The following is a 24419-nucleotide window of genomic DNA, read 5'->3' as shown; positions in this document are numbered from 1 at the left end:
CTGGACCACACTAAAGTCTATGGGTCCTGGTGGGAAAGAAGGTAGTATTCGGCAATGCCGGATCTGGTGAACTCCAACTGACTGTTCTCTACCGGAAGAGGCTGCCGGAAGTGTGAAACCAGCCTTACTTGGCTGCGGAGGTGACATAGCCCGATACTCCACCTGACCACTGCAGCAAATCACTGGCCTCAGCGGTCTTGTGCCATATACAGCTGAAGCTTGTGATTGGCTGCAGTGGTCACACGGGATATATTGCTACATCATGGCTGCGGTTAAGTGAACACAGACTGGCGCGGCATCGCTGGAACGGCAGAAGACTTAATCGTTTAATAGAAATACTTTTATTATTTTATGGCAGCACCCTCTTTGGCAATTTTCAAACAGCTTGTAAAATCCCTTTAATATAGTCAGCAACCTGTGACGCAACTGCGGGAAAAGAAATGTTCTAACGTACACCTAGAGACCCAAGAATTCTCTGGAAAAAAGCCGTAGAAGTGGCATGCTATCCCCAAAGGGGTTTCTGGTCAATAGTGCAAGCTGTGTAATTCTTTGTATGTGTGCACATCTGAGGAGACCACCTACGGTTCAATAAATAAGAATCGGTTTGCCACTTTAAGGTGTTTGATGATCCCTATTTACAAAGCCTGCTCTGTTCTTGGCAGTTCCTCTAGGACTCGAACCTTTTATCCCGAGACCGCCCACACAGTTTAAGTGAGATAACGCCGGCAGAACTGCCAGAACACTATTTAGGAAAAGTTATGCGGCGTCCATTTAACATAACAAAGTAAAACGTGACAGCGCCGCTCAACTGCAGGGAGGCCAGATGGATGGACGATCTGTGGCGGCATGTCCAAGAACACGTAGAGAAGAGAGCTGGAAGGTAACTAGCATGATAATTCACGTGTAGCATTCTCACGTTCCCTTCTACCCAGTTACTTTTTTCCTGGAGTATTTTCAAGAGGGCCTGTCAGCTTGCGAAGATGTCTGCTTATGCAATACTTGCATTCCCTATGAAATTATAACTCTGCAACAATTTCTTCATTGTGAAGTTCCTGTTAATCCATCTGGAAAAAGTTGGTCTAGAATACAAGGATTCACGAATGCAGACACGTCTTTTTTTAAAGGGGTTGGCCCATAAAGACAAGTTAATGTTTGGGGGGGGGGGGGGGGTAGAGAGTAGAGCATGCATGTCAGTTGTTCCATTCAAAAGGAGGAACAGCCCCCCATTCTCATAATCAGAAGGGACCCCAGCGGTCCTCAGGATAGGTCAATATCAGGTCAGCGGGGGGCCAACTCAAGCATCTTGTAAGCGCCGATTTACTGATCCACAGCTGCCAACAATCATGGATTTGCAGGGACTGTCCCAAATTTTATGGGACTGTCTCAGGCCAAAAATAGTTGGGGTGAATTTACCCTGAATTTACCAACTGCAAAGTATGCTGATCGGGGAGGGTCCCATCAGTGTGGCCCCCAGCATTAGGTGTTAAGTGTCCATTGTTGGAGAACGCCTCCCCTTTGTACAACCGCTAGTCCAAACCTTGAGATTTTAAAGGCATCAAGGCTGGGTTTAGACCTGGCAGAACTGCGGTGCCCAAAGAGGTAACAGCCCGTGCTTGCGATATGTGGGATTACCGCAGAGCGATTGAGGACTGGGCAGTCAAGGGTATGGGAGGAGGACCGGAAGCGTGGTGTGGTTCTCGGTTGAGAGGGGATCTGGCCTAATTAGGGATGACAAGTCCGGGCAGGAGCTTTATGTCAACAGATGCTCCGTGAAGCATCCTTACCTCCCTCAGGCCCGTCACAGCCTCTATAAGGAAGAGGTGGTGGAGTACACCCCCATGGAGTCCCTTCAGGGGCCCTTTGCTGTAGCCCCGACCTGCCTGGAGAAACCCCTGGTGCCGCAGATGGAACCGGAGGTATGGCCGGATGATCCAGCTGCAACACGATGGGTGCACTGTCTCCAGGAATCGTCGTACAGTGGTCAAATCACCATCTACATCTATGTTCACACATGAGATAGACGTACGTACCCCAAAGAAGCGAGGCGAAACGCGCGTCGGGCTAGGAACCATCATCTCCAATCCTCTCCTGGTTAGTACGGGCTGCTCCACTGTCAGTTGTTTTATCCATGTATTGCTCATTGCAGGCGGGTCAGCATTTGGTCACAGCCTTGTGATCATACCACCTTTGCTAACCTCCTTGCAACATTATTGCGACTTTTGTATTTTTCTGCGACATGTGGTGCTTTACATAGTTGCTTGTCTCCTGTGTGGTCACTCAGGTAATTGTTACTATTTATCACATCAGTACAGACATGGAACTTTTTTTATTCAGCCCTTATGTACCATCTGTAAGTCCAGTTTGAGGACTGCTGGTGGCTCGGTGTACTTGTCACTTTATCCTCCTGCATTTTTTACCACTATTTGAAATCGCATTTGTCTTTTAACTAATAAAGATTGATTAACTATATATGTGTGAGACTCTATAGGTTTTCTATTTAGTAACACACATATTATTTCACTTGCTAGCTTAAACATTTTGGTTGTTTTCTTTGTACGTACCCGGTGGGATACAGATCTTGCTGTAGATTGTGATTTCAATTCCGCACAAGGTCTCCATGACAACAGTGTACCAGGTTTTCATCAGGCTCTCTCAGTAGTGCAGACTCAGACTTTTGGCCTGTGACTTATAGCTTAATATAGAAGATATTAAAACGGTTTTTCACAATTTACTATTTTAAGTTGCGGGTCCTTTAAGTGCTGTCATCTAACCTTTGGTTTTTTTTTATTTACTTCTATGACGCTCGGCCTGGATAACCTTTTCAATCTGGCTCAGTGCTCTCAAATCCAGAGTAAATCCTGATCTGAAAAATCCTGCATTACATCAGCAGATATCAATTCTGAAAGGTTATAAAAAGGAGCACCAAAATGACTCACAAAAGTGAGTACCCGTGCAGAGCCAGCACGTGTGGTAAGACACCAAAAAAGAGAAAGTAGGGCTCGCACTAAATAGTATTATGAATATATAAATTTTATTAGTGTCTCCATATGAGACAAATCACAATTAAAAACACATAGGAAACAATGGATGGTGAAAAATGAGCACACAGAATGACATGGAGCACGACCAAATTACTAAAAATGGCAAATAGATACAAAAATGAGTATATAGATATAGCACTAAGTGTGCATGTAAAGCAAATAGAATGTTAGTAATACATGTAATCAGGCAAAGCTATACAGGCTAGGTAATGATATCATACATAGTGAAACCAAAGTCTGCATATAAAGTGACCAGTGCACATAGTCAGAATAGATATATAGCCAACGCTGAGTAAATCATTATAACGCCATAAACCAACTACCTGTATAGTGCTCCAGCAACCCCGACGCACGTTTCACGCAAGGCTTCTTCAGGGGGAAGTGTGTGCGACTATAAAAAGGTTACCATCTTCAAAAATAATCCAGTACGAGAAAGAGGAGAAAGACGTCCTGGTTAGTCACCGGATCGTATGTGGCGGTACAGCCAGAACACTACTCAGTCTGTGACAGATACTGGAGGTAAAAAAAAGGTCTACCACAATGTTCCCCAATCTGCGGGTCTCCAGCTGTTGGGAGCTGTAGTTTTGCAGTAGCTGGAGAGCCACCAGTTGGAGACCTCAGGTCCACGGCCTGCTGTAAAGCAATTATAGAAGTCATACAGTTGCAAGAAAAAGTATGTGAACCCTTTGGAATAATATGGATTTCTGCACAAATTGGTCATAAAATGTGATCTGATCTTCATCTAAGTCACAACAATAGACAATCACAGTCTGCTTAACTAATAACACACAAAGAATTAAATGTTACCATGTTTTTATTGAACACACCATGTAAACATTCACAGTGCAGGTGGAAAAAGTATGTGAACCCTTGGATTTATTAACTGGTTGAACCTCCTTTGGCAGCAATAACTTCAACCAAACGTTTCTTGTAGTTGCAGATCAGATGTGCACAACGGTCAGGAGTAATTCTTGACCATTCCTCTTTACAGAACTGTTTCAGTTCAGCAATATTCTTGGGATGTCTGGTGTGAATCGCTTTCTTGAGGTCATGCCACAGCATCTCAATCGGGTTGAGGTCAGGACTCTGACTGGGCCACTCCAGAAGGTGTATTTTCTTCTGTTTAAGCCATTCTGTTGTTGATTTACTTCTATGTTTTGGGTCGTTGTCCTGTTGCAACACCCATCTTCTGCTGAACTTCAGCTAGTGGACAGATGGCCTTAAGTTCTCCTGCAAAATGTCTTGATAAACTTGGGAATTCATTTTTCCTTCGATGATAGCAATCCGTCCAGGCCCTGACGCAGCAAAGCAGCCCCAAACCATGATGCCCCCACCACCATACTTCACAGTTGGGATGAGGTTTTGATGTTGGTATGCTGTGCCTCTTTTTCTCCACACATAGTGTTGTGTGTTTCTTCCAAACAACTCAACTTTGGTTTCATCTGTTCACAGAATATTTTGCCAATACTGCTGTGGAACATCCAGGTGCTCTTGTGCAAACTGTAAACGTGCAGCAATGAATTTTTTTGCACAGCACTGGCTTCCTCTGTGGTATCCTCCCATGAAATCCATTCTTGTTTAGTGTTTTATGCATCGTAGATTCACTAACAGGGATGTTAGCATATGCCAGAGACTTTTGTAAGTCTTTAGCTGTCACTCTAGGATTCTTCTTCACCTCATTGAGCAGTCTGCGCTGTGCTCTTGCAGTCATATTTACAGGACGGCCACTCCTAGGGAGAGTAGCAGCAGTGCTGAACTTTCTCCATTTATAGACAATTTGTCTTACTGTGGACTGATGAACAGCAAGGCTTTTGGAGATATTTTATGACCCTTTCCAGCTTTATGCAAGTCAACAATTCTTAATCGTAGGCCTTCTGAGAGCTCTTTTGTACAAGGCATCATTCACATCAGGCAATGCTTCTTGTGAAAAGCAAACCCAGAACTGGTGTGTGTTTTTTATAGGGCAGGGCAGCTGTAACCAACACATCCAATCTCATCTCATTGATTGGACTCCAGTTGGCTGACACCTCACTCCAATTAGCTCTTGGAGATGTCATTAGTCTAGGTGTTCACATACTTTTTCCACCTGCACTGTGAATGTTTACATGGTGTGTTCAATAAAAACATGGTAACATTTAATTCTGTGTTATTAGTTTAAGCAGACTGTGATGGTCTATTGTTGTGACTTAGATGAAGATCAGATCACATTTTATGACCAATGTGTGCAGAAATCCATATCATTCCAAAGGGTTCACATTAGGGCTGAAACGATTATTCGAATAACTCGATTAAATCGAGTCAAAAAATTCATCGATGCAGTTTCCCTGCATCGAGGAATCGTTTACATCACGTGATCACGGAGCAGGAGTGAAATTAAGTGTCTCACTCACCGCTTCTGTGTCCTCCGGTGGCCAGAGAGGCAGGACTGAGCCGGCCGGCACAGCGGAGGAAGGAGGAGGAGGGAGGAGGGAGTCTCTCCCTCCCCACTGTGCGCGGCTGCCGCTGAAGACCAATGAGGACAGAGTAGGAGGGGAGGGACTGTGGCCACTGCGCCACCAATGAATGTGCCGGCCATATCCCACAGGGTCCCCCTCCTCCCCCCCATCATTGGTGGCAGTGTCAGTTTCGATCGGAGCCCCAGCAGTGTAATGCTGGGGCTCCGATCGGTTACCATGGCAGCCAGGACGCTACTGAAGTCCTGGCTGCCATGGTATGTTAGTGAGCAGAGAGCAGCGCATTATACTCACGTGCGCTGTGGCCGCCGGTCGCTCCTTCTTCTGTCTGTGCGGCGGATTGCTAATGGTTACAGCATTAGCAATGCGCCGCACAGACCTATTAGAAGGAGCGACCGCCGGCCACAGCGCACGTGAGTATAATGCGCTGCTCTCTGCTCACTAACATACCATGGCAGCCAGGACTTCAGTAGCGTGACTCCTGGCTGCCATGGTAACCGATCGGAGCCCCAGCATTACACTGCTGGGGCTCCGATCGGAACTAACACTGCCACCAATGATGGGGGGGAGGAGGGGGTCCCTGTGGCCACTGCCACCAATGATTAATACTGGGGAGGGAGGGGGGGGGGGTTGCATTACCAGAGGGGGCAGGCAGATCAGAGGCTGGGGGGAGGGGGGAGAGGCAGATCAGAGGCTGGGGGGGGGGGGGGAAGGCAGATCAGAGGCTGGGGGGGGGGAAGGCAGATCAGAGGCTGGGGGGGGGGGAAGGCAGATCAGAGGCTGGGGGGGGGGGAAGGCAGATCAGAGGCTGGGGGGGGGGGAAGGCAGATCAGAGGCTGGGGGGGGGGGGGAAGGCAGATCAGAGGCTGGGGGGGGGGAAGGCAGATCAGAGGCTGGGGGGGGGGAAGGCAGATCAGAGGCTGGGGGGGGGGGAAGGCAGATCAGAGGCTGGGGGGGGGGGGATGGAGATTGGGGGAAGGCAGATCAGAGGCTGGGGGGGGGGGAAGGCAGATCAGAGGCTGGGGGGGGGGGAAGGCAGATCAGAGGCTGGGGGGGGGGGAAGGCAGATCAGAGGCTGGGGGGGGGGGAAGGCAGATCAGAGGCTGGGGGGGGGGGAAGGCAGATCAGAGGCTGGGGGGGGGGAAGGCAGATCAGAGGCTGGGGGGGGGGAAGGCAGATCAGAGGCTGGGGGGGGGAAGGCAGATCAGAGGCTGGGGGGGGGGAAGGCAGATCAGAGGCTGGGGGGGGGAAGGCAGATCAGAGGCTGGGGGGGGGAAGGCAGATCAGAGGCTGGGGGGGGGGAAGGCAGATCAGAGGCTGGGGGGGGAAGGCAGATCAGAGGCTGGGGTGGGGAAGGCAGATCAGAGGTGGGGGGGGGAAGGCAGATCAGAGGCTGGGGGGGGGGAGGGCCGATCAGAGGCTGGGGGGGGGGGAAGGCAGATCAGAGGCTGGGGGGGGGGAAGGCAGATCAGAGGCTGGGGGGGGGGGAAGGCAGATCAGAGGCTGGGGGGGGGGGAAGGCAGATCAGAGGCTGGGGGGGGGGAAGGCAGATCAGAGGCTGGGGGGGGGAGGCAGATCAGAGGCTGGGGGGGGGAGGCAGATCAGAGGCTGGGGGGGGGAAGGCAGATCAGAGGCTGGGGGGGGAAGGCAGATCAGAGGCTGGGGGGGGGGAAGGCAGATCAGAGGCTGGGGGGGGGGGAAGGCAGATCAGAGGCCGGGGGGGGGCGGCAAGCAGATCAGAGGCTGGGGGGGGCAAGCAGATCAGAGGCTGGGGGGGCAAGCAGATCAGAGGCTGGGGGGAGGCAGATCAGAGGCTGGGGGGAGGCAGATTGAGAGAGAGTGGTTAATGGAGGCTGCAAGCACCACCTTGGCATGTATAAAGTTATTGGTTTAGAGAGGGGTTAATGAAGGCACCTCCAAGGTGCTTTCATTAACCTCTTCAAACCAATAACTTTATACATGCCTAATGCCAAGGTGCTTCCATTAACCCCTCCAAACCCAATGGGCATGTATAAAGTTATTGGTTTGGAGGGGTTAATGGAAGCACCTTGGCATTAGGCATGTATAAAGTTATTAACCACTTCAAACCAATAACTTTATACATACCTAATTACGTACGTTATTTTAAGTAGCTTTTTCTTATTAGATTACTCGATGAATCGAGAAATATAATCGATAGAATACTCGATTACAAAAATATTCGTTTACTGCAGCCCTAGTTCACATACTTTCTTGCAACTGTATATGAGACACCATAGAATTACATATCTTTCCTCGCAATTCAGATGTGCATGTTGTAGGTCTGTAACAATTACTCGATGTAATAGACACTAAAAAAATCCTCGATGCATGTTTTCCTGCATCAAGGATTCGTTTTCATCATGTGACCACAGAGCGCGAGTGAAGTGAAGCCTATCACTCACCGCTCCATGGTTTCCTGTTGGCACCGCGCTGCACTGTCCTGACCCTGGCGTGCACACGTCAGGTATCAGTGCATGTTGGAAAGAAGAAGATGCTGCGGTCCTTCTCCTGCAGACTCCATATCGGCCAGCCGCACATCCTGCCAGGAAAGGCAAGTATTACAATGAGACACGGGCGGCATCTGTGTTTTGTGGATATGCAATTTGCAGACCACAAAATGTACATGAGCCCTTATTCACACATTCAGTGTTTGATAAGTAATTTCCATCAGTGATTATGAGCCAAAACCAGGTGTGGGTCAAAAACACAGAAGAGGTGGAAATCCTTCCATTGTACCTTATCTCTGTGCAGGCTTTGGTTTTGGCTCACACTCACTCTTGGAAATCACTGAGGTGTAAGTTAGGCTTAAAGCCGGCCATACACATCCAATAGCCGTTGGCCGAATGACAGCTCTCTCTCACGACTCCCTCATACCCATACACTTTTGGTTTGGCTGAATGTGTATTCAACGGGGAGAGAAGGCAAATCTACTACCAGACAACTTTGTTGGCCACTTACCTCCTGGGAGAACAAAAGGATTGGATGAAAATACTCACTTCACCCTATCATTCTCTCTCCCTCCTCCATCATCCTTCAGAGAACAGTCAAGAGCTCCCCTATACACACCGATAATGTATATGGGGGCCTTAACAGAATAGGTCAGTAGTACTCAACCTTATCACTATGGGGAAATTTCATAAAACATTCTCCATCCTGGAGAACATCTACAACTACTCCATACCCACTGCAGTGAAGGACTAGTGCCATTTTCCTGGGAACTTCTAATCAGATTCTGAAGAACCTCAGGATTTCACCTTACTCAGTTTGAGAACTCCACTATAGGTGCGGCTACATCTATGAGGTACACCAGGCTAGATTATACTGTACCCGAACATAGGAACTTCTTCAAAGGAACTTTGTGTTTTCCCCTAGCCCAGCTCAGCAGGTCTACAAACATGCCACATGAATCCAGTCATCAGAGTGTTTCATTGACCGCCAGGTTTCCTCCCAGGCCCCGTGTATTGTGGGTATAAACATTTTCAAGTGGCCCGAGCTACACAATAGGTTTTCTTCTGGAAATCACTCCTCGAGAATGCAGTGAACAGCTGTGAACGCTATCACAGAGCTGCCTCGCGAAATATCCGTCTCCATGGAGAACCACCGACCTTGGTAACAATACACAATGAGGTTACATCGGGTGGCAAAAACGAGGAGTGTATATAGAAAGATAGAAGTTCTGTGTATGAAAACCAGCCGGAGATCATTAGACCACACCACGAGACTGGAAAGTGGGCTCTTAAAGGGGTTATCCCATGAATAACGTACAAAATGAAAATCATACACAATCTAGTTCATGAGAACCTCAACAAAGCTAAAACCTGCCCTGGCCCTCACATGGATCCAGAGATCTCCCCCATTCATTGCTCCATTTGTTCTAGATTTATTTCAAGCTGGCAGATCAGGGAGCGTGTCCTTACTTACAGGGAGTACCCTCTCTGCTGCAGCTGAAGGATGGATGGAACTGAGCACATGCTTCCATCTCAGTGAGCAGGACAGAGAAATTAGAAATAGAGCAAACAGCAGGTGGCGGTACACAGATGTATTCAATGAAATCTATCAGTAGCCATAATACATTTTTAATTACATGCAATTAAAAAAAGTATTCAGATCCAGGTGCTGGTAGAATATTATTTATGGGACGACTCCTTTAACCCCATATTGGCACATGGTATATTACAGCTCAGCTGGAGGGCGCCATAAGACAGTCTTCATACAGCTATAAGAGCTATTCTCTCCTATACCCCCGACCTCCAGCACCTGATGGGGCACCGTATGTCGCCACATGCATCACTGTAATTCTATACTATAGAGCTACAGGGAAGTCCATGTGCCGCTGTACAGCCTCCTGCACGTGCCAAAAAATCCCACATAAAAATAAAGAAATCTCTCTCTTTCCATTTAGAGAAGCAATAGACGCCTGTTCCTAAGCTACACGTCGTGCCAGAAATTGCCTCATCTTTAACTACACAACTACTTTGAAATAACGAGGCGCACGTTACAAAATCGGCTTCTCCCACACATAACCCATAGCATGGCCAAGTTCACACTAGGCTGTTGTGCTGTGTTCTAGCCAGATGTTACGCTGTAATTAACCTTTTCCCGCTATGCAGTATAAAAGGACGTATGTACATAACGCTCAGTCCCATACATTTCCCACAGTGTGATCATGTTGGCTCGGCAGTTGCGCCTGCACAGTTACCGGCAGGGGCACCGATCAATGTTCTTAACCTCTGAGATACCGGCATTGTGGTCAAAGTTATTAAAGTAAATGAATAAAAAAACTATTTTGTTAAATAAGGCTACTTTCACACTTGCGTTCAGAGCGGATCCGTCTGTATCTGCACAGACGGATCCGCTCCCATAATGCAGACGATGGGATCCGTTCAGAACGGATTCGTCTGCATTATAGTGTGAAAGTTGCTCAGACGGATCCGTCCAGACTTTACATTAAAAGTCAATGGGGGACGGATCCGTTTGAAAATTGAGCCATATTGTGTCACCTTCAAACGGATCCGTCCCCATTGACTTACATTGTAAGTCTGGACGGATCCGCTTGCCTCCGCACGGCCAGGCGGACACCCGAACGCTGCAAGCAGCGTTCAGGTGTCCGCCTGCTGAGCGGAGCGGAGCCCAAACGCTGCCAGACTGATGCATTCTGAGCGGATCCGCATTCACTCAGAATGCATTAGGGCTCGACGGATACGTTCGGGGCCGCTTGTGAGAGCCTTCAAATGGAACTCACAAGCGGACACCCGAACGCTAGTGTGAAAGTAGCCTAAAAGTTGTAAAACAAAAGAAACAAAAAAATATATAAATATATTCTTATTTGGTATCCCTATAATCGTGACAATGGATGGTGTTTGGGGAACGAGATTAAAGGGGTTATCTAAGACCTATAATGCCGCCCCCCCCCCCCCCCCCCATATGCCAGAGCCCCTCACAGAGGTTGTACTTGCCTCGCTCCCCGACACCCGCGTCGCTCCTGATGCTCGCATGGCCGCTGCTGCATCTCCCCGTTGCATGGATGAAAACATCCAGTGACATGGGAACGAGCACCCCTGTTGCAGCCTGCTACTGGCTGCCCCCCATTTGTGTTTTATCCAATAGTATACATTTTGTTGTCACACCACTACCACAATAGTGAACCTGCTCTATAGTAGTACATATGCCATACAGAAAGGCCATGGAGCCACAGGAGTTTGTTTTGCCCTACTATATTTTTTCAGGTGCCACAAGTACAAAGCTCATCTAATGGGGAAAAGCATGTTTGTATGGAATCCAACAAAACCAGCTTCTGTGTGCCTACAGTACGGGGGTACAGTACATTGCTATGGCTGCCTTATTACAGCTGTGTGCTAAGCAGAGCCCTGATACAGGTGTGTGCATGAGGCCTAAAGGTCCTGATTGGCGCCCTGTGTAATGATATATTGCTGATCCGTACTGATTTATGGTTATCTGCCTGAGGCGGCATGCACAGTCTGGAAAACGTGGCCCCTGTATTGGCTGCATCTCCCGGACAAACGGTGGATCCTCTGACACAAACATCATAGTTTATGACGCATTGTGTTCCTATCTGACAGTGGGTCTGTTGTACTGTACTCACACAGGATTAGGAGTTTGTGTCAGAGGAGCTGCTGTCGGTCCGGGAGATGCTGCCGACACAGGAGCCGTGTTACCAGGACTGCACAAGGTAAAAATAGTAAAAAAATAAATAAAAAAATTCTGCGCTTTGAATGATAGGGTCAGGGTGTGATGATGTTTTCACTGCCCGGTCCTGTCAATCAAAGTAGAGAGGGCGTGACAGTTGCAGAGAGAGCAGAGCCTCTAGGTGCAATGATAACACCCCCGTTGCTTCTAGAGGCTCATTTGCATATATCAAAACATCATTTTTCTCAGCAATGCGGGCATATACGAACATGGGACCAACACAGATGCCTTCAGATGCCAAGCGCACACGTTACAGGTCAGACAGTTTCATAGGTACAAAACTGCTGACAGATGCTCTTTAAGCAAATTTACTGGAGAACTTTAACAGTAAACCTTGACAGAAGAGAAATCCTGAGGACGTAAACTTGTGACATGTGTTTTGTATTCTCCACAGAAGCGGCTTGTAGTGGAGGAGATCACAGGCTGGTATCTGCTTCCAAATCATCAAATCCTTCTGCTTCTCTCTACCTCCATGACCAGAAGAGCGGCAAGGACCAAACATCTGCTCCTAGACACAAGCTCCTACAGCAGATGGGGCGTGGTGCCCAGCCTCCCATTTCAGTGAACAGGGGGAATCCCAGGACCGCAATTTCTTTTTATTTTTTTTAAACTTGGCCAGGTAAACTGGAGGTTCCATAGCAGAGTTCCAATGTACGGCCGTGGAACAGGGCCGTCACAATACAGGGCATGTCCTATTTCTGACCGTTTTCACAGCCAGAGAGGCCCATTTTTAACGGCCACTTATACAGGAGCATCTAACGGCTGGTAAAAATGGGTACAACGTGAAAAAAAGTGCCTTTTAAAAGTAGTATTCCCCAAAAATTTTAATTTGTTCCAGTGCACCGGATGCAGCAAGACCTGAGGCTCCCAGTGCCGTATGGTCGTACCCCAAGGGTGCCTGCACATGGTATGGATTATGCAATTTTTTAGTGTGAATTTCATGCCGAAACACTGCAGCACAATACAGCCCCAGCAAAGTGTATGAGATTAGACAAATCTCATGTATACGGTGCATTTTTTTCTGAGGGCATGTCCATTGGGCAACTTTTTTGTGCAGATTTCACCCTTTACAATGCAAGAGTGAGATCTGCAGAAAGTGCCCACCAAAGAATGCAGTTAAGGGTCCATTCACACGTCCGCAAATGCGGACCCATTCATTCTCAATGGGGCAGGAATCGATGCGGAGAGCACACTATGTGCTCTCCGCATCCGCATTTCCGGAGCGTGGCCCCGAACTTCCGGGACGTGGCTCCGCAAAAAAATAGAACATGTCCTATTCTTGTTCGCAATTGCGGACAAGAATAGGCAGTTCTATGGGGGGTGCCGGCCGGGGGTATTGCGGATCCGCAATACACCACGGACGTATGAATGGACCCTAAGGGTGGGTTCACATCTGCGTTCTGGATTCCGTTATGGCTTTCCGTTAAAACGGAAAATAACGGAATCCATAAGACGAAAGGACGGATCTGTTATATTGCCCATAGACTTGTATTATGCCGGAATGCAAAACGGAAGCCTTTTAAAGGCATTCCGTTTGCTCTCAGTCCTAATAGAAGTCTATGGGAATCAAAACAGATCCGTCTGGGTCCCGTTATGCAAGACGGAAAACAAAGTCCCAGACGGATCCGTTATGCTTTCCCACAGACTTCTGTTAGGATGGAAAGCAAATGGAATGCCTTTTAAAGGCTTACGTTTTGCATTCTGTCTGGGCATTCCATTATAATGGAAAGCCATAACGGAATCCCTAACGCATGTGGGTTCTGGTGCGGAAATGCACAAAAACCCGCTCGAAAAACGGAACATGAATGGCATAGGGCTACACAGGTCCACATGCAGGGCACTTGCACATGGGTGCAGGTTAACTGTGCACTTCCACCCAAGAACCACATGAGTTAATTGCAGATTTTCCGCAGATCTCACTGAAAAGGGTGACATGCTGCAGAATCTTCAATCTGCACAGGAGGTTCACGAGAGTGTACATGAGATTTGTCTAATATCATACACATTGCTGGTACTGTATCACGCTGCCGTTTTTCCACAAGTAAATCTGCTATGTGAAGGTACGCTTATACTTTCCCTCCCCCTCTCTAACAGCTCTGCCTTTTCACTTTCTATTCATGAACCAGGAAGCACAGGATGAACAAAGCTGTTTTAAATTGTAGAAGAACAAATACAGTGAATGGAACTGAAATAGTGATGGGAGATAAGTATACACTGTATTTTCCACCCTATAAGATGCACCCGCCCCCCCCCCCCCCCCCAAAGTGGGGGGAAAACGTCAGTGCGTCTTATGGGGCAAATACTAATGGGCGCTTCCATTATGGAAGTGCTCATTAGTGCTGGAGGAAAGTGAATGCAGCGCTCCTCATGTGATCTCTGTACTCACCGCTGCCTGGTCTTCCTGGGCCGCACATCATGAAGACGTCGGCGCGCTCTGTGACCTCACGCTGTACAATGTCGGGTCACAGTAGGCATCCAGAGCGGGAGAGGCGAGTTGATAAAAAAATGTTTCCCTCTGATTTGAGCTTCGATTATTACGGGTTCTGATCTGAGGTGTGAATAGGGGTTCTTATACACATTAGGGCTCTGATCTGAGGTCTGATTGTGGGTTTTATAAACATTGGGGGTCCGAGCTGAGGTCTGATTAACCAATTGGAGTTTTAATTGCAGAACTGATCCGAGGTCTAATAAACAATATTTTTTTTTCTTATTTTACTCCTCTAAAACCTAGTTGCGTCTCATGGGCAGGTGCGTCTTATAGGGCGAAAAATACAGTATCTTGGTGGGAAAACCCCTTTAGATGAGACAGAAGAGTATACAGACCTCACAAGCCGCACTCACAAATGACTTACTGTATTATCTCATGGAAGGCAGTTATATCTGTTACCAGTACTGACCTCTATTGGCTCTCCGCCATGAAATTACAGACAAGTGCATATAACAATACCACAATTATATTACCGGCCAATCTTCCCGCAGACGTATAATTACTATCTGTTCGTGTTATATTTAGAAAATCTATTAGCTTTCAATAGTCAGACATCGGAGCGCTTAACTGGCTTCAGAAGAAATCATTTTAACACCAAATTTACAAGCGTGTATAAAGGTATGTTCACGTGTGGGGTGAAATCTGCGGTGGATTTGTCTGCGTCAACTCCGCCGTGTTGCACAATACCAGCAAACCAGATGAGAATTCAAGAAATCTCATCCATACTAGGGTTGTTGCGATACCAAAATTTTTATTCGATTTCGATACCATAAAAAAGTATTGCGATACTTGACACCATTATCAGCTCTATCAGGGTGAATAGGACTTCACACTCTCCCTGCTGCCCTGTGCATAGTGCACACAGCAGCAGGGAGCTGACTATGGCAGCCAGGGCTTCAGTAGCATCCTGGCTGCCATGGTAACCGATCGGAGCCCCAGGATTACACTGCTGGGGCTCCGATCGGAACTGCCACCAATGAGAGGAAGGGGAGAGGACCCTGTGGCCACTGCCACCAATGAATTTAATACTGGGGGGGTTGGGGGGGTGCACTTCACCACCAATGTTTTTAGTACTGGGGCAAGGGGGGGGGGGGGGCGCCATCAATGATAACTCACCCATTTATACAAATATAGGCGGCGGGTGCCGGCCGCAGAATCACATAGCCGGCACCCGACCTCTATGACAGGGCTATGCGATCCGCGGCAGTTAACCCCTCAGGTGCCGAATCAATACCGATACTAAAGTATCGATTGGGTATCGATAATTTGATACCCGCTACAACCCTAATCCATACACTGCAAAAAATAAAAAACTGCAGCATAAATTGATCTGTGGGGCCAATTTGAAAACCCCAGCATGTACATTTATGCTGAAAATATGCCCGATGGATTTTACTCTTTGTAAGGCCTCATACACACGACTGTATGTATTGTGGTGATTAGGGATGAGCGAATCAACTTCAGATGAAACATCCAAAGTCGATTTGCATAAAACTTTGTTCTAATACTGTACGGAGCAGGAGCTCCATACAGTATTAGAATGTATTGGCTCCGATGAGCCGAAGTTACTGCTTCGCGAAGTCCTCGCGTAATAACTTCATAAATTAATTTGTACTGTAAAAAACCATTTCCCGAACTCTGGTTCGGTTCCAAGTGGTACCGAACTCATCGGAGCCAATACATTCTAAGGGTCCATTCAGACGTCCGTAAGTGTTTCGCGGTCCGCAAATTGCGGATCCGCAAAACACTGGACCGCACATGGCCGGCACCCCAATAGAAATGCCTTTACTTGTCCGTGTCTACAGACAAGAATAGGACATGCTCTATTTTTTTTGCGGGGCTGCGGAACGGAAGTGCAGATGCGGACAGCACACTGTGTGCTGTCCACATTCGCACTTCCGTTCCGTGGCCCCATTGAAAGTGAATGGGTCCGCACCATTCTGCAAAATTGTGGAACGGATCCGGACCCATTCAGACGGAGATGTGTGAATGGACCCTAATACTGTAGACCATCCAGAATGGACCCTAATACTGTACGGAGCTCCTGCTCCGTACAGTATTAGAATGAAGTTTTATGCGAATCGACTTCGGATGCTTTATCCGAAGTCAATTCGCTCATCCCTAGTGGTGATGTGTACAGTATAAGTGCTGGGAGGCGTGTATATCCCACCCAGATACCTCAGCTGGGTGAGATAACTGAAATCCAGAAAGCTGCAGTGGTTTCAGCAGAGTGTAGTTTGCTGAGACAGTTTTGTCTAGATGTTGTTCTGGGCTGGATTTCCTGTGGACTGGGGGATAGGTTTGGTAGTGGGATCTGCCAGTCCACACCCTTCCACTACATGTATTGTCTTTTGCCGGAGGTGATCACAGGTGAGGCCTGCTGCTGTAATCAAGGAGGGATAAAACAACCCTCTGTGTATGACTTGGAGGAAGAAAGACTGAGGAAACCTGAGAGGCTCTGTGTGGTCTCAGCCAGGAGGCTTTGTAAAGCCTGAAGTTTGGGGGACCCAGCAATGCCTACAAAAAGAGGGTTGCATGGTCAGAGTCGGGAGGACTTCTGGACGATCTCCCCCCAAGGGTGCTGGTGGGGTCACAGCCTGGAGGTTGCTGGACCGTATATGGCTGAGAAAGCCGGATCTAATCCCGTGTGTGGATGGCACTCTATAGGTGAGGTAGAGACAACACGTGTATTAGGTAGAGCCCTGACGGGCAGGTGTTTGTTTTCAATGTTTACGTGTGTGATGGTGCTGAAATAAAGCACCTTTTGGACTTGAACCCTGATGTCAGAGGATAAGTCTGTGATTGGGACCCCCTGTGAGAGAGCGATCCCTTACAGTATCTTGAGGCCACAAAATGCGGATCTGCAAAAGGTGGATGATATCAGTGGGTCCGCTTTTTGCAGCCAGAAATTGGACAAGTTCTATCTTTTGCAGAATGGCCATATGGATGCAGAAAACACACAATGAGCCATGTGCTTTCTGCATCTGTAAGTCGGTTTCACAAAAGACAAAATAGATCGTAATTCTTGGTCACAAAATGCAGACCACAGACCCACTGAAGTCGGTGGGTCCGCAATAAAAAAAATAAAAAATAAAAGACAGATGCAGCATGAAGGTGAAGACCGTAAAATACATATAGTTGTGTGCATGAGGCCTTATGCATAAGGTGAAACCGGAAGAAATCCACTCTAAGGCCTTACGTCAGAAGAGAGACCGGCAACAAAAAAACGGATCCTGTATTTTAAGCATCTGTTTTAGCCATTTTCGTTTGATATCCGTTATTTTAGATGGAAACAAATATACTTTGCGTATGTTTTCAGTGCAGATTTTTTTTTTTCCCATGTGTGAACTAGGTTTTGAAAATCCCATCTACTTGTATTGTGATATAAATTGCTGCAGATTCATGATGCGGAATCCACACCACAAATCCACCACGCTTGGAGGAGTTCAAGGGCTCCGTTCACATTGGCGTCATGGCTTGAGTTATCTCTGTATAGGTGATGAAGGGCTCATATATATTTTTTTTTCCCGTGTCCGTTTTGTTTTTGTTTTGCGGCCCGTATGCGGAATCATTCACTTCAATGGAGCTGCAAAAAAAAAATGGAAATGTCCCCGTGTGCATTGTGTCCACATTTCCGTTAAAAAAAAAAAGATGTCCTATTATTGTACTGTTCCGTAAAATGTGCAATTTTTGGACCGCAAAACGACAACAGTTGTGTGCATGAGCCAGAAGAAATAGCGCAGCAGACTAGACTATTCTGGCCATCAAAGAGCAGCATAAACCTGATGACCAGAGTCCATAAGACATAAGGTCACTACGTGGACAGCACAGGACACGGTTCCGATTCTGCTCTACTGACTTGATTGCTGGATATGCTAAGTGCAGGGTCTTTGAGGCTTGATGGAGATATTTTTGGAAGCAGTAAGCGTAGACTGGAGATGTGTGCAGCATGAGAATACGCCATCATTACAAAGAAAAGCTGAACTGCTTAGGCAGATGTAGCAGAGATGAGCAACTTTTGGTATCCCCTTATGTCAGGCTTTTGACTGCAAATGAGCAAAAGAAACACGTAAGCGATTCAGCTCTGCTACATCTGTACATCACAAGTGACCACAGGTGACACACAAACTACGGACACTAAAGCGGTCTTATTGCTTAGTTACGAATATGTAGCTAGACCGCAATCACATATCCAGATATCCACGCTGCACTAATGGTCACTGCTGCCAATTCCAGTTTGGGGCCACTTTATTATATTTGGGAATAGTATTCTTATTACTGATGACATTCAATTCATTTAGAAGCTGGAGCCGTTCCAACCACAACCCTGCCCCGCCGCTCAGTGAGCTACAGAAGCAATATATAAAAAGCGGGGGCAGGACAGGGTTACCAAAAGCACGGCCTTTGCCAAAGGAACCAATCTGGAGTCTAAAGCATCAATTCAATCTGCAGCGGTGACAGACCCTGCAGAGCTAATAACGCACAGACCCTGCAGAGCTAATAACGCACAGACCCTGCAGAGCTAATAACGCACAGACCCTGCAGAGCTAATAACGCACAGACCCTGCAGAGCTAATAACGCACAGACCCTGCAGAGCTAATAACGCACAGACCCTGCAGAGCTAATAACGCACTGAACCTGCAGAGCTAATAACGCACTGAACCTGCAGAGCTAATAACGCACTGAACCTGCAGAGCTAATAACGCACTGAACCTGCAGAGCTAATAACGCACTGAACCTGCAGAGCTAATAACGCACTGAACCTGCAGAGCTAATAACGCACAGACCCTGCCGAGCTAATAACGCACTGAACCTGCCGAGCTAATAACGCACTGAACCTGCCGAGCTAATAACGCACTGAACCTGCAGAGCTAATAACGCACTGAACCTGCAGAGCTAATAACGCACTGAACCTGCAGAGCTAATAACGCACTGAACCTGCAGAGCTAATAACGCACTGAACCTGCAGAGCTAATAACGCACTGAACCTGCAGAGCCAATAACGCACTGAACCTGCCGAGCTAATAACGCACTGAACCTGCCGAGCTAATAACGCACAGACCCTGCCGAGCTAATAACGCACTGAACCTGCCGGGCTAATAACGCACTGAACCTGCCGAGCTAATAACGCACAGACCCTGCCGAGCTAATAACGCACTGAACCTGCCGAGCTAATAACGCACTGAACCTGCCGAGCTAATAACGCACTGAACCTGCCGGGCTAATAACGCACAGAACCTGCAGAGCTAATAACGCACAGACCCTGCAGAGCTAATAACGCACTGAACCTGCCGAGCTAATAACGCACTGAACCTGCCGGGCTAATAACGCACTGAACCTGCCGAGCTAATAACGCACAGACCCTGCCGAGCTAATAACGCACTGAACCTGCCGAGCTAATAACGCACTGAACCTGCCGAGCTAATAACGCACTGAACCTGCCGAGCTAATAACGCACTGAACCTGCCGAGCTAATAACGCACTGAACCTGCCGAGCTAATAACGCACTGAACCTGCCGGGCTAATAACGCACTGAACCTGCCGAGCTAATAACGCACAGACCCTGCCGAGCTAATAACGCACTGAACCTGCCGAGCTAATAACGCACTGAACCTGCCGAGCTAATAACGCACTGAACCTGCCGAGCTAATAACGCACTGAACCTGCCGAGCTAATAACGCACTGAACCTGCCGAGCTAATAACGCACTGAACCTGCCGAGCTAATAACGCACTGAACCTGCCGAGCTAATAACGCACTGAACCTGCCGAGCTAATAACGCACTGAACCTGCAGAGCTAATAACGCACTGAACCTGCAGAGCTAATAACGCACTGAACCTGCAGAGCTAATAACGCACTGAACCTGCAGAGCTAATAACGCACTGAACCTGCAGAGCTAATAACGCACTGAGCCTGCAGAGCTAATAACGCACAGAACCTGCCGAGCTAATAACGCACTGAACCTGCCGAGCTAATAACGCACAGAACCTGCCGAGCTAATAACGCACAGAACCTGCCGAGCTAATAACGCACAGAACCTGCCGAGCTAATAACGCACTGAACCTGCCGAGCTAATAACGCACTGAACCTGCCGAGCTAATAACGCACTGAACCTGCCGAGCTAATAACGCACAGACCCTGCCGAGCTAATAACGCACAGACCCTGCCGAGCTAATAACGCACAGAACCTGCCGAGCTAATAACGCACAGAACCTGCCGAGCTAATAACGCACAGAACCTGCCGAGCTAATAACGCACAGAACCTGCCGAGCTAATAACGCACAGAACCTGCGGAGCTAATAACGCAGAGAACCTGCAGAGCTAATAACGCAGAGAACCTGCAGAGCTAATAACGCACAGACCCTGCAGAGCTAATAACGCAGAGAACCTGCCGAGCTAATAACGCACAGACCCTGCCGAGCTAATAACGCACAGACCCTGCCGAGCTAATAACGCACAGACCCTGCCGAGCTAATAACGCACAGACCCTGCCGAGCTAATAACGCACAGACCCTGCCGAGCTAATAACGCACAGACCCTGCCGAGCTAATAACGCACAGACCCTGCCGAGCTAATAACGCACAGACCCTGCCGAGCTAATAACGCACAGACCCTGCCGAGCTAATAACGCACAGACCCTGCAGAGCTAATAACGCACAGACCCTGCCGAGCTAATAACGCACAGACCCTGCAGAGCTAATAACGCACAGAACCTGCAGAGCTAATAACGCACAGAACCTGCAGAGCTAATAACGCACAGAACCTGCCGAGCTAATAACGCACAGAACCTGCCGAGCTAATAACGCAGAGAACCTGCAGAGCTAATAACGCAGAGAACCTGCAGAGCTAATAACGCACAGACCCTGCCGAGCTAATAACGCACAGACCCTGCCGAGCTAATAACGCACAGACCCTGCCGAGCTAATAACGCACAGACCCTGCCGAGCTAATAACGCACAGACCCTGCCGAGCTAATAACGCACAGACCCTGCCGAGCTAATAACGCACAGACCCTGCAGAGCTAATAACGCACAGACCCTGCCGAGCTAATAACGCACAGACCCTGCAGAGCTAATAACGCACAGAACCTGCAGAGCTAATAACGCACTGAACCTGCAGAGCTAATAACGCACAGTCAGTCAGTGCAGCACCCATCATCAGAAGATACCTGCAAGTAGAGCCGGGCACATAAACACATGCATACAACAGAAAGGTCTCAGATGTTTCTCCACCTGCCAGGACCACTACTGGTGCCTAGAAAGAGGGGGCTCCAGCTTTCTTCAGAACCAGTTCTGCTCCTGACCCAGCAACAGGATATACCATAAATATCTGGTATATGTGGATATCAACTCAGGGAAACGCACCAATCTCCAAAACTGGGGTTCCAGTCTGGTGACACGTCCACCCCATCCAGGTGGTGAAGGAGAGGCGGCCATGTACGTACATAGCTTTCTCCATTCACTTCTATGGGATTTAGGGAAAGAGAACAGCATAGTCAGCTTGGCTATTTCCTGACCAACTTCCTACTCATTAAAGAGAACCTGTCACCGGGATTTTGTGTATAGAGCTGAGGACATGGGTTGCTAGATGGCCGCTAGCACATCCGCAATACCCAGTCCCCATAGCTCTGTGTGCTTTTATTGTGTAAAAAAAACTATTTTATACATATGCAAATTAACCTGAGATGAGTCCTGTCCCTGACTCATCTCAGGTTAATTTGCATATGTAGCAAATAGTTTTACACAATAAAAGCACACAGAACTATGGGGACTGGGTATTGCGGATGTGCTAGCGGCAACCCATGTCCTCAGCTCTATACACAAATACCCGGTGACAGGTTCTCTTTAAAGGTGTTGTCCCATTAAGACACTGAGAAGTGTGTGTGTGTGTGGTTGGCGTGGGGCACCTACTGATCACAGGGGCAGGAGCCCAAGCTCCCTGTCTGAATACAAGTGTCCACCACCCAACACAATGGGGCTGAGGCCGAGGAGAAGTGTTCAGCTTTGTCCTATAGAGCTAAATGGTGCAGCAGACTCCATTCAGATGGGGAATGTGGGCCCCTGTACTTGGGGCCCCAGCTGTCCGACCCCACGCCAATCAGACATAACCCCTGTCCTGTGGATAAGGCATAAATGGTCTTAATGGGACAACCCCTTTAAAGCAGCAGATAGTAGCCTGGTATTGGATTCGGGGGCTCCCGATCCACAGATGTGAGACCCACATCTGTCGGAAATCTATGGCGTATCCTGTGTCTAAGATGAGACCTCCAGTTATAAGCGGTCTGTTGGCCAAAAAGCATGCGCCCGCTCATCCGGGGGTGGGGATTCCAGCACTCTGATATCACAATCAGATGCTTACAATCGCTATTTAGGGTAGGAGATAAACATTAAAGGGGTTCCCCACCCTGACAACGTATCATCTGTCTACAGCAAGGATGCTCAACCTGCGGCCCTCCAGCTGTTGCAAAACTTCAACTCCCAGCATGCCCTGTCGGCTATTGCAACAGCTGGAGGGCTGCAGGTTGGGCATCCCTGGTGTACAGCATAGGTGGTAAGTATCTGATCGGTGGCGGTCCAACCACTGGGACCCCCACAAGAATGAGCACCTGAGTGGAGGACAGTCACACATGCTTTAGCTCAATGGGACTGGCAAGGTGAAGGCGAGCCTGGCGGGCGGCTACCTATGGAGAGGGCGATATGTTGTTGGTGGAGAGTGATGGAAAGGACCCCTCAAATGTCACATAATTATTATTCTCGCTGTAAACTGCACTATTCTGTCCGGTAAAGTGTCAGGCTCCCCGATAAGGCGCATCAGGCGACGATAGTTTCCATCATTGGACGGCTGGTGTCCAGAGATCACCTCCGGGTCAGGGAGGGCACCGCCGCAGTACTGGACGGCTGGTGTCCAGAGATCCCCTCCGGGTCAGGGAGGGCACCGCCGCAGTACTGGACGGCTGGTGTCCAGAGATCCCCTCCGGGTCAGGGAGGGCACCGCCGCAGTACTGGACGGCTGGTGTCCAGAGATCCCCTCCGGGTCAGGGAGGGCACCGCCGCAGTACTGGACGGCTGGTGTCCAGAGATCACCTCCGGGTCAGGGAGGGCACCGCCGCAGTACTGGACGGCTGGTGTCCAGAGATCACCTCCGGGTCAGGGAGGGCACAATCTGCAAAACCACAAGTAACAAAGTGCGCCAGTGTCATCCGTGGCGGTCGTCACTGTCAAATGGAAATTGCCCAAAGTCTCCACTGATCACCCAAGAGCCTGGGTACAGCCTCTGAGGCAGGGAGGCTTGGCGCAGGATGCCACCCGCAGAAAAGTTCAGTTCTGCATCTCTCCTTCCTCCCCCAAAGTTTTCATTGGAGACTGGGCGATTCTCATGATGTCAATTGGCAAAAATGCCAATGCATGGCACAAGCCCACAGAAAGATGCAAAGACTACGCATAGGGCTGTGTATAGGATGCATGGCACTGAACCAGGCAGCCTGTGCCAGCCACACTGCTGGCACTTGTAGTTCCACAGCTGCAGGCTACCCTCCATACTACATAGTGTCAGCAGGTCTACACGCCTCAGGACAAAGCAGAGAACTTGGGGCGGCCCTGACCCAGGAAGCAGCACGGTATATAAAGCAGGTACCTGGACAGCGGCAGCGGCACGACTCCTCTCCCCGGGATCTCCTCTCTGCACTAGTACCTCCCCGCCTCTCCGGCTCCGCTGCCAGCTGCCGTCACGTGGTACCAAGTTCACGTCCACGCCCCCTCCCCATGTGCAGGATGTGTGTGCAGCGTGTAAGGGGCGTGGCAGCTCTCAGGCGCTTAGCCAATGAGATAACGAGGGGAAAGATTCCGGCGCGCTGCCCGCAGACTGACACAGGGCTGTGCCGGGGGTTAACCCTGCACGTACCGTGAGCCGCGCCGTATTTACCTACACAATAAGCTCTGAGGTCCTCAAGACATCTGCTTGCTGTCAGTGAATGGAATGTTTATTATCTATGTTACAGCAGTACTTAACCCTTTCAGGACAGGGCGATTCTCCATTTTTGCGGTTCCGTTTTTCACTTCCAGCCTTCCCAGGCCATAACTTTTTTATTTTTCTGTTCACATATACCTATGAGGACTTGCTTTTTGTAAGACAAGTTGTACTTTCTAATACCACTATTTACTATTACATATGATGCTGGAAGCTGGAAAAATAAATTCCAAATGGGGTGA

General features: G+C 48.6%; 1 protein-coding gene across 1 annotated transcript in view; it reads right to left on the bottom strand.

The window, feature by feature from the left end:
- PPP2R3A (protein phosphatase 2 regulatory subunit B''alpha) overlaps positions 1 to 23952 on the bottom strand; it is a 194190-nt gene extending 170238 nt beyond the window's left edge. Inside the window, exon 1 of the mRNA XM_044288771.1 lies at positions 23845 to 23952. The gene's annotated coding sequence lies outside the window, so the exon portion shown is untranslated. The remainder of the gene's footprint in view (positions 1 to 23844) is intronic.
- Positions 23953 to 24419: the final 467 nt, after the last annotated feature.

Source organism: Bufo gargarizans, chromosome 4 (assembly GCF_014858855.1).
Source record: "Bufo gargarizans isolate SCDJY-AF-19 chromosome 4, ASM1485885v1, whole genome shotgun sequence".
Taxonomy (NCBI): domain Eukaryota; kingdom Metazoa; phylum Chordata; class Amphibia; order Anura; family Bufonidae; genus Bufo; species Bufo gargarizans.
The sequence above is the reverse complement of the archived record's forward strand: the minus strand, read 5'-3'. Positions and strand labels throughout refer to the sequence as shown.